The sequence below is a fragment of the Lactuca virosa genome, chromosome 1 (genome assembly GCF_052849685.1).
Source record: "Lactuca virosa cultivar CGN04683 chromosome 1, Lactuca_virosa_CGN04683_v6, whole genome shotgun sequence".
NCBI lineage: Eukaryota > Viridiplantae > Streptophyta > Magnoliopsida > Asterales > Asteraceae > Lactuca > Lactuca virosa.
In genome coordinates this window covers 112,903,564-112,913,816 of record NC_136426.1, presented here as the reverse complement: position 1 = coordinate 112,913,816, position 10,253 = coordinate 112,903,564, and positions in this window count along the sequence as shown.

The window sequence follows — 10,253 nt, the reverse complement described above, 5'->3', positions numbered from 1 at the left end:
TTGACCATGAACAGTAACCTCTGAATGCTGAATGACTTTGTGTTATCTTTTATTCAGCGCCTCTGATTCATTCTTTTTCGCCTATCATTCTTCTTTTTCGCATGGAACAGAATTGCCATCGATCATTCTAAGACCTTCTATTATTCGCATTAGAGATTTTTCATCCAAAGCTTTCGTGAATATATCAGCTAACTGATCAGTTGTTTTCACGAAATGTACTTCAATGTTTCCATCCAACACGTGATCTTTAATGAAATGATAACGAAGAGCTATGTGTTTAGTCTTCGAATGCTGCACAGGATTATGACAAATTCTTATTGCACTTTGAGAATCACAATATAATGGAATCTTTTTCATATTAATTGCATAATCACGCAATTGACTTTGGATCCATATTATTTGCGAAGTGCAAGCAGCAGCAGCCACATATTCTGCTTCAGCTGTGGAAATTGACACACACGTTTGCTTTTTCGACTGCCAGCTGACTAATTTGCCATCAAGAAATTGACATCCTCCACTTGTGCTTTTTCGATCAAGATTACAACCACCCAAGTCTGCATCTGAGTATGCTTGAACGAAGAATCCAGTTTTCGAAGGATACCACAATCCTAACGAAATTGTGCCTTTAAGGTAACGAAAAATATTCTTCACTGCAGTAAGATGTGGTTCGCGTGGATTAGACTGATACCTAGCACAATTACACACAGAAAACATGATATCAGGTCTACTTGCTGTTAGATAAAGTAATGAACCAATCATGCTCCTATACAACGTTATATCAACAACAGGTTTGTCCAACGATGGTGTTAGCTTTATGCATGTTGCCATTGGTACACGAAGCTTTGTGCTATTCGTCAATCCAAACTTTTCTAACAAATTTTTCGTATATTTTTCCTGATTAATGAAAATCCCTTCTCTGTTTTGACGAATATTCAATCCAAGGAAATTATTGATTTTTCCCATCATGCTCATTTCAAATTTGCTTTTCATCAATTCTTCGAATTCTCTAGACAAAGCAGAGTCAGTCGAGCCAAAAATAATATCATCAACATAAATTTGAACAAGCATTAGATGATTCCCCACTTTCTTTCGAAATAATGTGGGATCAACTGATCCTTGTTTAAATTTAGATTGTTTCAAAAATGATGTAAGTGTTGCATACCATGCTCTTGGTGCTTGTTTCAGACCATAAACTGCCTTATCTAAATTATAAACATGATTAGGATATTCTTCGTTAATAAAACCTGGGGGTTGTTCCACATAAACTGTTTCTTCAAGCTCTCCATTGAGAAATGCACATTTCACGTCCATTTGATAAACATCAAAATCTTTGTGAGCTGCATAAGCCAAAAATATTCGAACCGCCTCGAGTCTTGCGACAAGGGCAAAAGTTTCTTCATAGTCGATTCCTTCTTGTTGTGAATATCCTTTTACAACAAGTCTGGCTTTATTTCGAATAATGTTTCCATCTTTGTCGGTTTTATTTTTAAAAATCCATTTTAACCCGACAATCGAAACATTTTCAGGTTTAGGAATTAATCTCCAAACCTTGTTTCGTTCGAATTCAGACAACTCCGATTGCATTGCAACAACCCAATCTGAGTGTTCCATTGCATTCTTAATTGTTTTTGGTTCAATTTTAGAGATGAAAACATTAAACATGCAAAATTCTTGATGAGTATTCAATACCTCATTCTTTGCACGAATTTGAGCTCTTGTCAGAACTCCCTCTTGTGGATTCCCAATAACTTGATCCTTCGGATGGTCTCTTGTCCATTTTTCCATGGGTGGATATGCTGGATCAAATTCCAAAGGGGCATCTTCGTATATTTCATCATTTTCTGAGCTTGCATTCGAACAAGCATCATCAACATTATGCTCCCCCTCAACAACATGCTCCCCCTCAATTTCAGCATTCAATTGTTCTTTCTCCCCCTCGAAAGAATGCTCTTCATCATCTAAAGTATTCGAATCCAATTGCTCCCCCTCCAGTGGACTATCACTCATAGTTTCGCCTTCTTGAGGAGTGGATGGTGAATCATCAGTAAGTTTTGAAAATTCTGGTATGTGATTATCAGGAGCATGAACTTCAGCATCAACTGCATGATCTGAAATTCCAAAAATCAAATCATAATCAGTATCATCCATTTGTATAGATTCAGTTTCAACTTGTGTTTCTTGTAAAATTGGATGATTCGTAAATATATGCTCATTTGATTTAACATAATAATCATCGAATGTGAGATTGAACGTTTCTTCCACTTTTCGTGTTCGCTTATTTATCACTCGATATGCCACTGAATTGTGCGAATATCCAAGAAAAATTCCTTCATCAGCTTTTGCTTGAAACTTCGAAAGATGATCCTTGAGATTCATAATAAAACACCTACATCCGAAAACATGAAAAAACTTCACATTAGGTTTACGATTATTCAGAATTTCATATGGTGTAATATTAAATCGACGATGAATGAACGATCTGTTTTGAGTAAAACATGCAGTTGAAACAGCTTCAGCCCATAGATATTGAGGTAAATTCGCATATGCCAACATGGTTCTTGCTGCTTCGCATAATGAGCGATTCCTTCGTTCTACAACACCATTTTGTTGTGGTGTATATGGAGATGAAAAATTATGCGAAATTCCTTTGTCCACCAAAAATGAATCAAGAACTTTGTTCTTAAATTCAGTTCCATGATCACTCTTGATTTTTCTAATAGTCTTCTTCAACGTGGTTTCCATCTTTTTGATAAAGTCAATCATAATTTGTGCAACTTCGGATTTGAGCCTGAGAAAATAAACCCACGTAAATCTGGAAAAATCGTCAACAATAACTAAAATGTACCGTTTATTGTTGAGAGTTGAAACAGTCGAAGGACCACACAAATCAATATGTATCAACTCAAGAGGTGCAACAATTTTCGAATCAATTGTGATTGGATGACCTTGTTTATGTTGCTTGCCAACTTCACAAGCTGCACATAAAGAATCATTGTCAAATTTAAGTACCGGTAAACCTCTTACCAGATCTTGTACCACAAGTTTATTTATGTTTCGAAAGTTGAGATGTGAAAGTCTTCGATGCCATAACCAACTTAAATCAGATGTAGCTTTCGAAAAAAGACATACTGCTGGTTTGCCTACAATTGGATTGATGTCCAAAGTGAACATGTCACCTTTCCTTTTAGATTTCAGTAATATTTCGTTTGTGTTAACATTCGAAATAACACTTCCTTCTTCGTTGAAAAGAACTTGATTGCCAGTGCCCACAACAAGTTGAGAAACACTAATCAAGTTATGTTGAAGACCTTCAACATATGCAACACGATTCACTGTGAATTGTCCATTTGTGATTTCCATATCCCATGACTTGACACTTTTGATTGTTCCCAAACTTTACTACTCCAGCATTTTTGAGACTTCGAAAATCTCTTAAATTCTCCTTCTTTCCAGTCATGTGACGAGAGCAACCACTATCAATGTACCATTTGTTATCATATTGCTCGTCACACAATACCTGCAATCAATGAAAAATTTTAGGTACCCAAGGCTTTTTGGGTCCTTGGAAATTAGATTTCAATTTCGAATGAAATGAAGAACTTTTAACCCAATCACAAACTTTGGTTTTGAGACTATCAATTAAGTTCACTTCATCATCTAAAGGAACTGAAACATAAGTGTTTGATAGTTTCGAATGTTCACTGACTTTTCCCTTCGCATCTTGAGTTTGTGATTGATCAGTCTTCGCTTTTGTGACAGGTCTCCATGTTTTGACTGAGATATTCAAATCCTTAGATGATGAGCTGCCATTCGAAGAAGTATTGACATACTTTTCGTATGCTTCATGAATTTGCTCTTTTGAATATTTATTTGACTGATACATTTTTCCTCTTCCGTCAAGCCAATGATCAATGTTCTTCCTTGAAGTCATTCCTTTTTCCCGTGACGTCCTCATAGTTTCTTTCTTTGTGTAATTAGGAAAATTTGGCTTTTGAGGTACAAAATCAACTTTGGGTTTGGTAACATAAGAGTAAGCATAGGATGTATCAATTTTTGATTTAAAATGTTGACGTTGAAAAACTTTTTGATTTGAATTGGATCTTTCTGAAAAATCTCTTGTTTTGTTAGTTTCAGAAACTTTCGAAAACTTTGTTTGCTTATGTACTTCAGACCTTGTTTGATTTGATTGAGATGATTGTTGAGTTTTTGAAAACGAATCATTTTTAACGTTGAAAACCTTTTTGATGGATTGTGATTCAGACATCTTTTGAGACTCAATATTTTGCCAAAATATTTTCTTTCGTGCTTGTCTTTTTGAAATGTTGTTTTCCTTCGAAAATTTGTCAATTTGATCTTTAAATTCCTTAGAGTTTAATTTGACAACTTTTTCATTTTCCTTTTCAACACGAATTACTTTCTCTTTTTCAACTTTTGATTTTTCAACCCATTGTTTTTGTGGTTTTTGTCGTTGAAAAATATATGAATTCTTTGTTAAGTTGTTTTCAACCGTGTTTTGATTTGCGAAAAAACCTTCCTCAGTTGTTTTTGAATTATCCTCCTCAACCATCTTCTTGAACTCTGGTTTGATATTCTCAACATTTCCGGTAGTTACGAAAACTTGATTTGGAAAAATGACATCATCTGTGCATTTGAAATTTGGAAAAACCACCGTGTTTGTTTCAAGATAATGTTCACCTTTTTCATTCATCACTTTTTCGAACTTTTGTGTATCACCATACACTTGGTCAACAACTATTCGTGGAATTACTTCTTTCTTTGAAGATTTCTTTTCTTTCGAAACTTTCTCTACATCTTCATCATCACTATCATCAGTTTGGTAATCTTTGAGATCCACGAAGTTCATTTCACTAACTTTCGAAGTTGAGGGAATATCAGTTTCTTTCTCAACTATCAAATCCTTAACTTTTTCTTTCCCTTTAGAATTCGAAGCAACATTAACAATAGACAACTGAGAACAATCAACATCTTCAAGCTCACTAATTTCACTAATACTGTCAGAATTATCTTCAATATCAGCAAAATTAGATTGAGAATCAGATGATGAATTCTCAGTCTTTTTCAAAATGTGAATTTGTTCAGATTTAGTCAAAGTATCATTTACAATGTTGACTAAATCATTCGAATCAAGACATTCATCAACTTTGACAATTCCATATCTATACTTGTCATTCGGAACTTTGTCAAATCAGCTATTTCTTTTTCACAGTCATACGAAATGTTATCTACCTTAGCTTTTTCATAAGCTAAAAATGGCAGCAATTTTCTATGTTGTTCTTTACTAATTTCGCATGAATGATGAAGTTCAGTTATTTTCCCATATAATCTTTTAGCAGCATTACAGTAAATGTTTCTTTGTGCTAACAACAATTTATTATCACTAGATAAATTGTCCCTATCAACCATGATATTCGTTATTTGAAGTTCTAGACAATCTATCTTAGTGATTTTCGAATCTAATTTCTTCTGTGTCTCTAGCAATTTCATTGACAGGTTCTTAGCCTCATTGCTAGCAGATACCACAATCGAATCAAAATAAGTAACAGTTTCATCAAAAGATACTAATTCAGAATTATAAGCATGTACTGGAATATTAAAATATTCAAGAATGTTTCGTACCTTTGTGGTCATTGGTGATTTGTCAGCAGCTTTTGATACGAAGCATCTTCCATGTACTTCGTATGTTTCCTCCTCTGATTCTTCCTCCATTTTTGCAAACATAGCTCCATGGGTTGGATTTCGCATTTCCTCATCATCTGATCCAGATGACCAGATTTGATAAGTATCATCTTCATCCTCATTCGCACCCTTTGCAACCAGAGATAAATTCTTGGCTTTCGCACGAACCTCCTCCAACTTTTCAGCATAGTACGCCTCATCCTTGACCTTATTCTTTCTCTCATCCTTCTTTCGAAGCATACAGTCATTAGCAAGGTGATTAGCACCATTGCAATAATGACAATCAATCCCAACATCTCCCTTTAGCTTCTTCTCAGACTTTCCCTCAACAGGCTTCGAATCTTTCATCTCATCTTTCTTTTTCTCTTCCCCAACACTTTTACTCAGAAAGTTCCCTTTTGTCTCAGACGACTTTGCCTTCGGATTGAAAGGCTTTTTGAAGAACTTTTTCCCACGATTGTTTGAATAAAAGGCAACTGTCTCATCATCTGAGTTCATGATGAACCCTTCATCTTCATCCAAAGCATCTTTCTCAGCATCTTTTTCAGAGATCTTCGAAACCAAAGCTAGTGGACCTCCCAACATAGCCTTCGATTCTTTAGCTATTTCGTTCACTTCGCTTTCATGAGTCTTAAGTTGGTTGTACAAGTCATTCAATGTTGACGTATCAAAGCTCTGTTGATTCTTCACCATCATGCTCACACTACGCCATTCCTTTCGAAGTCCCATAACAAATATCAGATTGAATTCCATGGCTGATCTGGTGATACCATATCGATTGCATCGATATATCAATTCATTAAGACGATCGTAATAAACTTCAATTGTTTCACCATCTTTCTGTCTGAAGTCCTTCAGCTCCACTAAACATTTCTTCACAGAATTAACTTTCGTCTTCTCACTTCCCTGAAATTTTTCCTTGAGATTGTTCCAGATTTCCTTTGCAGTTGTACAACTCCTCACGTAGTTGTAAACAACTGGAGGCAAAGCTCCTCTTAGCTCTCTTACACACCTTTTCTCCAGCTTTTTCAGACGATCAGATTGATTTTCAACTTTAGAGTTTCCAGAGGAAGAACCAATTGGTTGAACATTCGATGGTGGATTGAGATTGCCAGAAATGCAATTCCACAGTTCTTCATCCAATCCATTGAGATAATCCTGCATACGATCAGCCCACTGATCGTAATACTCAGGGATGAGCATAGGAATTTTGGTGGATGATCCTAGAAGATGAGAAAATGAAGTCATGGAATTCAGATTGAATGACGCCATTGTTGTACGGAATAGATCCTTGAGAATTTTTGAAGAAACTTTGAGAATTTGACAACAAACTGTATGATTCAAATCACAATCACTCTTAGAACACTCGATTCAATGAATTAAGTGCAGAATCGAATCACAGACTTAGATCTAAACAATTTTTCACTTTCAAAAAGTGCGGAAACTTTTGAATAAAAAATTTGACTCAAAAACCTTTTGAACAAAGTGAAAATCAGATCAGAGATATGATTCCTGCTCTGATACCAATTGATGAGACAATGAATCAAGTATTGAACGAATTAGAGTGTAAATTCAAAGTAGAATTGAAAGATTTGAACACCGATGTAAATATGATCTGTTTGGCTCTATTACGCTTTTGCAAATTTTATAGAGTACAATGAATATTCTGTAAAGACTTCGTTACTAAGACACTAGTAACCACTCCTATTTATAGAAGAGAAAAGCGTACAAAAAATATACTAAGGACTAAACATCAAGCTTCGAATATTATGCCCTAGTAAAATACATTACAAAAATGTTCGAAGACCCTAAATACAAACTTCGACTATTACAACATTTCGACCCTAACACCACATACCATACATATCAAACATATAATGGGCCCCGCCTGACATCGCGCCCTCTCGAAATAGATTTGCCAGTCATCAGGCCCCGCCTGGTATATATACAAACACATAAGCACATGAAAGAATCATAATGATAAATAACATACAATATAATCATCAGGCCCCGCCCGGTAAACATATCAGAAAACATATATGCAGAGTCACGCAGGCAACTAGCATCTTAATCATAATAAACCATGGGACGACATTGGTGCCTTCGACCCGCTAAACACAGTGAGGAAACTCACCTCAAGCTGTTGAATCTCTCAAATAGAATCTCGGTCTGCTGATCCGAAAAATCCCCGCGCTAACACCACCAAATAATATCCAATTAGTAATTGGATCTCGACCCATAATCAAGAATATAAATTACTTGTCCAACATCCAGGGTAAAATACCATTTTACCCTTTTCTTACTTGGCCCAAAAACCAAGGCCCAACCTATTTGCTCAAAAGGCCCAAATTCCTAAATGGCATCTCAAAGCCCAATATGGCCCAACTTCCTAATTGGGCCCAAAAACCAGCATGGACCTAATTCCAAGAAAGCCCATAGTCTAGCAATGGCCCAAAGTCAGAAAGCCAATGGCCCAACAAGGCCAAAACCCTAAAAGTCCAAAATATGGCCCAAACCCGTGAAAGTCAACCGAAGTCAAACTTTTGAGTATGCAAGGCGTACTCAAACTTACGCTCAGCATACTCCTTCCGGGGCTAGTACGAGTTGGGTATGCCCTACGTACTCCACAGACAACCAATCCAACCTATTAAGCACTTAATCGGTTACATCATCAATCCAAACTCTCATATCTGATCCTAAATGGTTACTTAACACGTAAAATTGGCAACTTTACTCCCATGCATGACTTAATGGGACCCCAAAACTCAAAAAGAACCACATTAAGAATTCTAACACATGCATGGACCAAAATAAATCATAAAGGTTGCATTTTTATGGACAATGAACCTCAAAGGTGCTAAGATCTAACATCCATGGCTTCTGGAGTAGACCATAATCTCAAATATGTATTAAAGGACCCAAAAATGCACAAATAACACCCTAAGTTGGATCTAGCATAAGGAGCCATCAAGATGAGAGTTTTTTTTTTACCTCAAATGGCTTGCTAAGATGAATATGACTCTGGATCTACAATCTCAAGCCACTCCCAAGCAACCTCCAAGAGTTCTTCTTCTTCTACTTCACCAAAAACACCACTAAAACTCACTTCCACGCTCAAATCTCACAAATGACGATTAGGGTTTTGATCTTAGGGTATAGAGAGATGGAGGTTTTTCATTAGGAGGTCTAAGGGTGTCATAAATTGTTTAAATAGGACACAAACTCCAAAAATTAGGGTTTGCCCTTGCATTGTGTACGCCCTGCGTACGTGGGTGCATCTGCGATCCATCAATGAGCTAGTACGCCTCGCGTGCTAGCTATGGACTAAAATGAGAGAAATTTTTACATTAAGGGTTAAAAAGAAACATACCAATAATCTTGAATGTTACATATATATATATATATATATATATATATATATATATATATATATAAATAATTTCACGCAATGGGAACGCAAATCAAAGTAAGTCATATAATGAGAAAAAGTGTTGTGAAGGTAAAGTACTCACCTCAACTCCCACTTCAAATCCCAAATGGAAAAACAATTAATCTTCACTTGTACAAGGTTAAATATGCATAATAATACTTATTTTACTCCACTTAATAAGAAATTTATGACTACCAAAATTCATAAGTCACAAAGACTCCAAAACACTCATTACTTAACATTATAGTACTTGTGGAAGTGACCAAAAGTGAAAGACCAAGATTAAAAAATGTGATAAAATCCTTTCAGAAGGACACACATATCATGTATATTAATCTATAATATCACACGGCCCTTGTGATGCTTGTTGAGTACAAAAACCACACAAATTCTCGCTTAAGGGCAATGCACTTTGCTGTTGATTCTAATACTTTAATGATGACTCCAATGGACTTTTAAGCACTTAAAATGAGTAAGAAAACTTATAATACAACTATTAACATGGTTAACATGAAGATTTACTTCAAAAAATTGGATATTAGATTACTAGAAACTCTAAAAACTCAATAGAAGCAACAATGGAGACATGATCTCAATATTGGCACTTTCACTACATTACCTAATAACTTTCAACCAGATTGCATAACAACATGATATATAACTTAATACACCATAGATTATAAGGGTCTAAGACTTAATCCCTAGTTACAAGTAAGTTTTAAACACTCAAGGACACATAAGGAGATAAACAATTCGCCAAAAGCTCAGTAGACACCAATGGAAGCATGACTTTCAACAAATCATCTATGTCATTCCTTATCTAAGTTAAAACACTAAAGTACTTATAATCAAATCATTCACTTCATGATTCATCCCCACTACATGATTTCAGTTCAAAATGTGAAGTTAGGATGCTGAAATTCTTATAAAACATTTGTGAGCTCAATTTAATATTTTAATCACTTTTAAAACATTTAATTATTTCTAATTTATCAACCACTTTGTCCTATTCCAATAATAAATGAACAATTACTTTTATAGCTCAATATAGACCCCCTATATTTGAATTTAAAACTTCATCTAACAACTAGAATATAACTCCTTTAAGCATAAGTACAACTCAAAC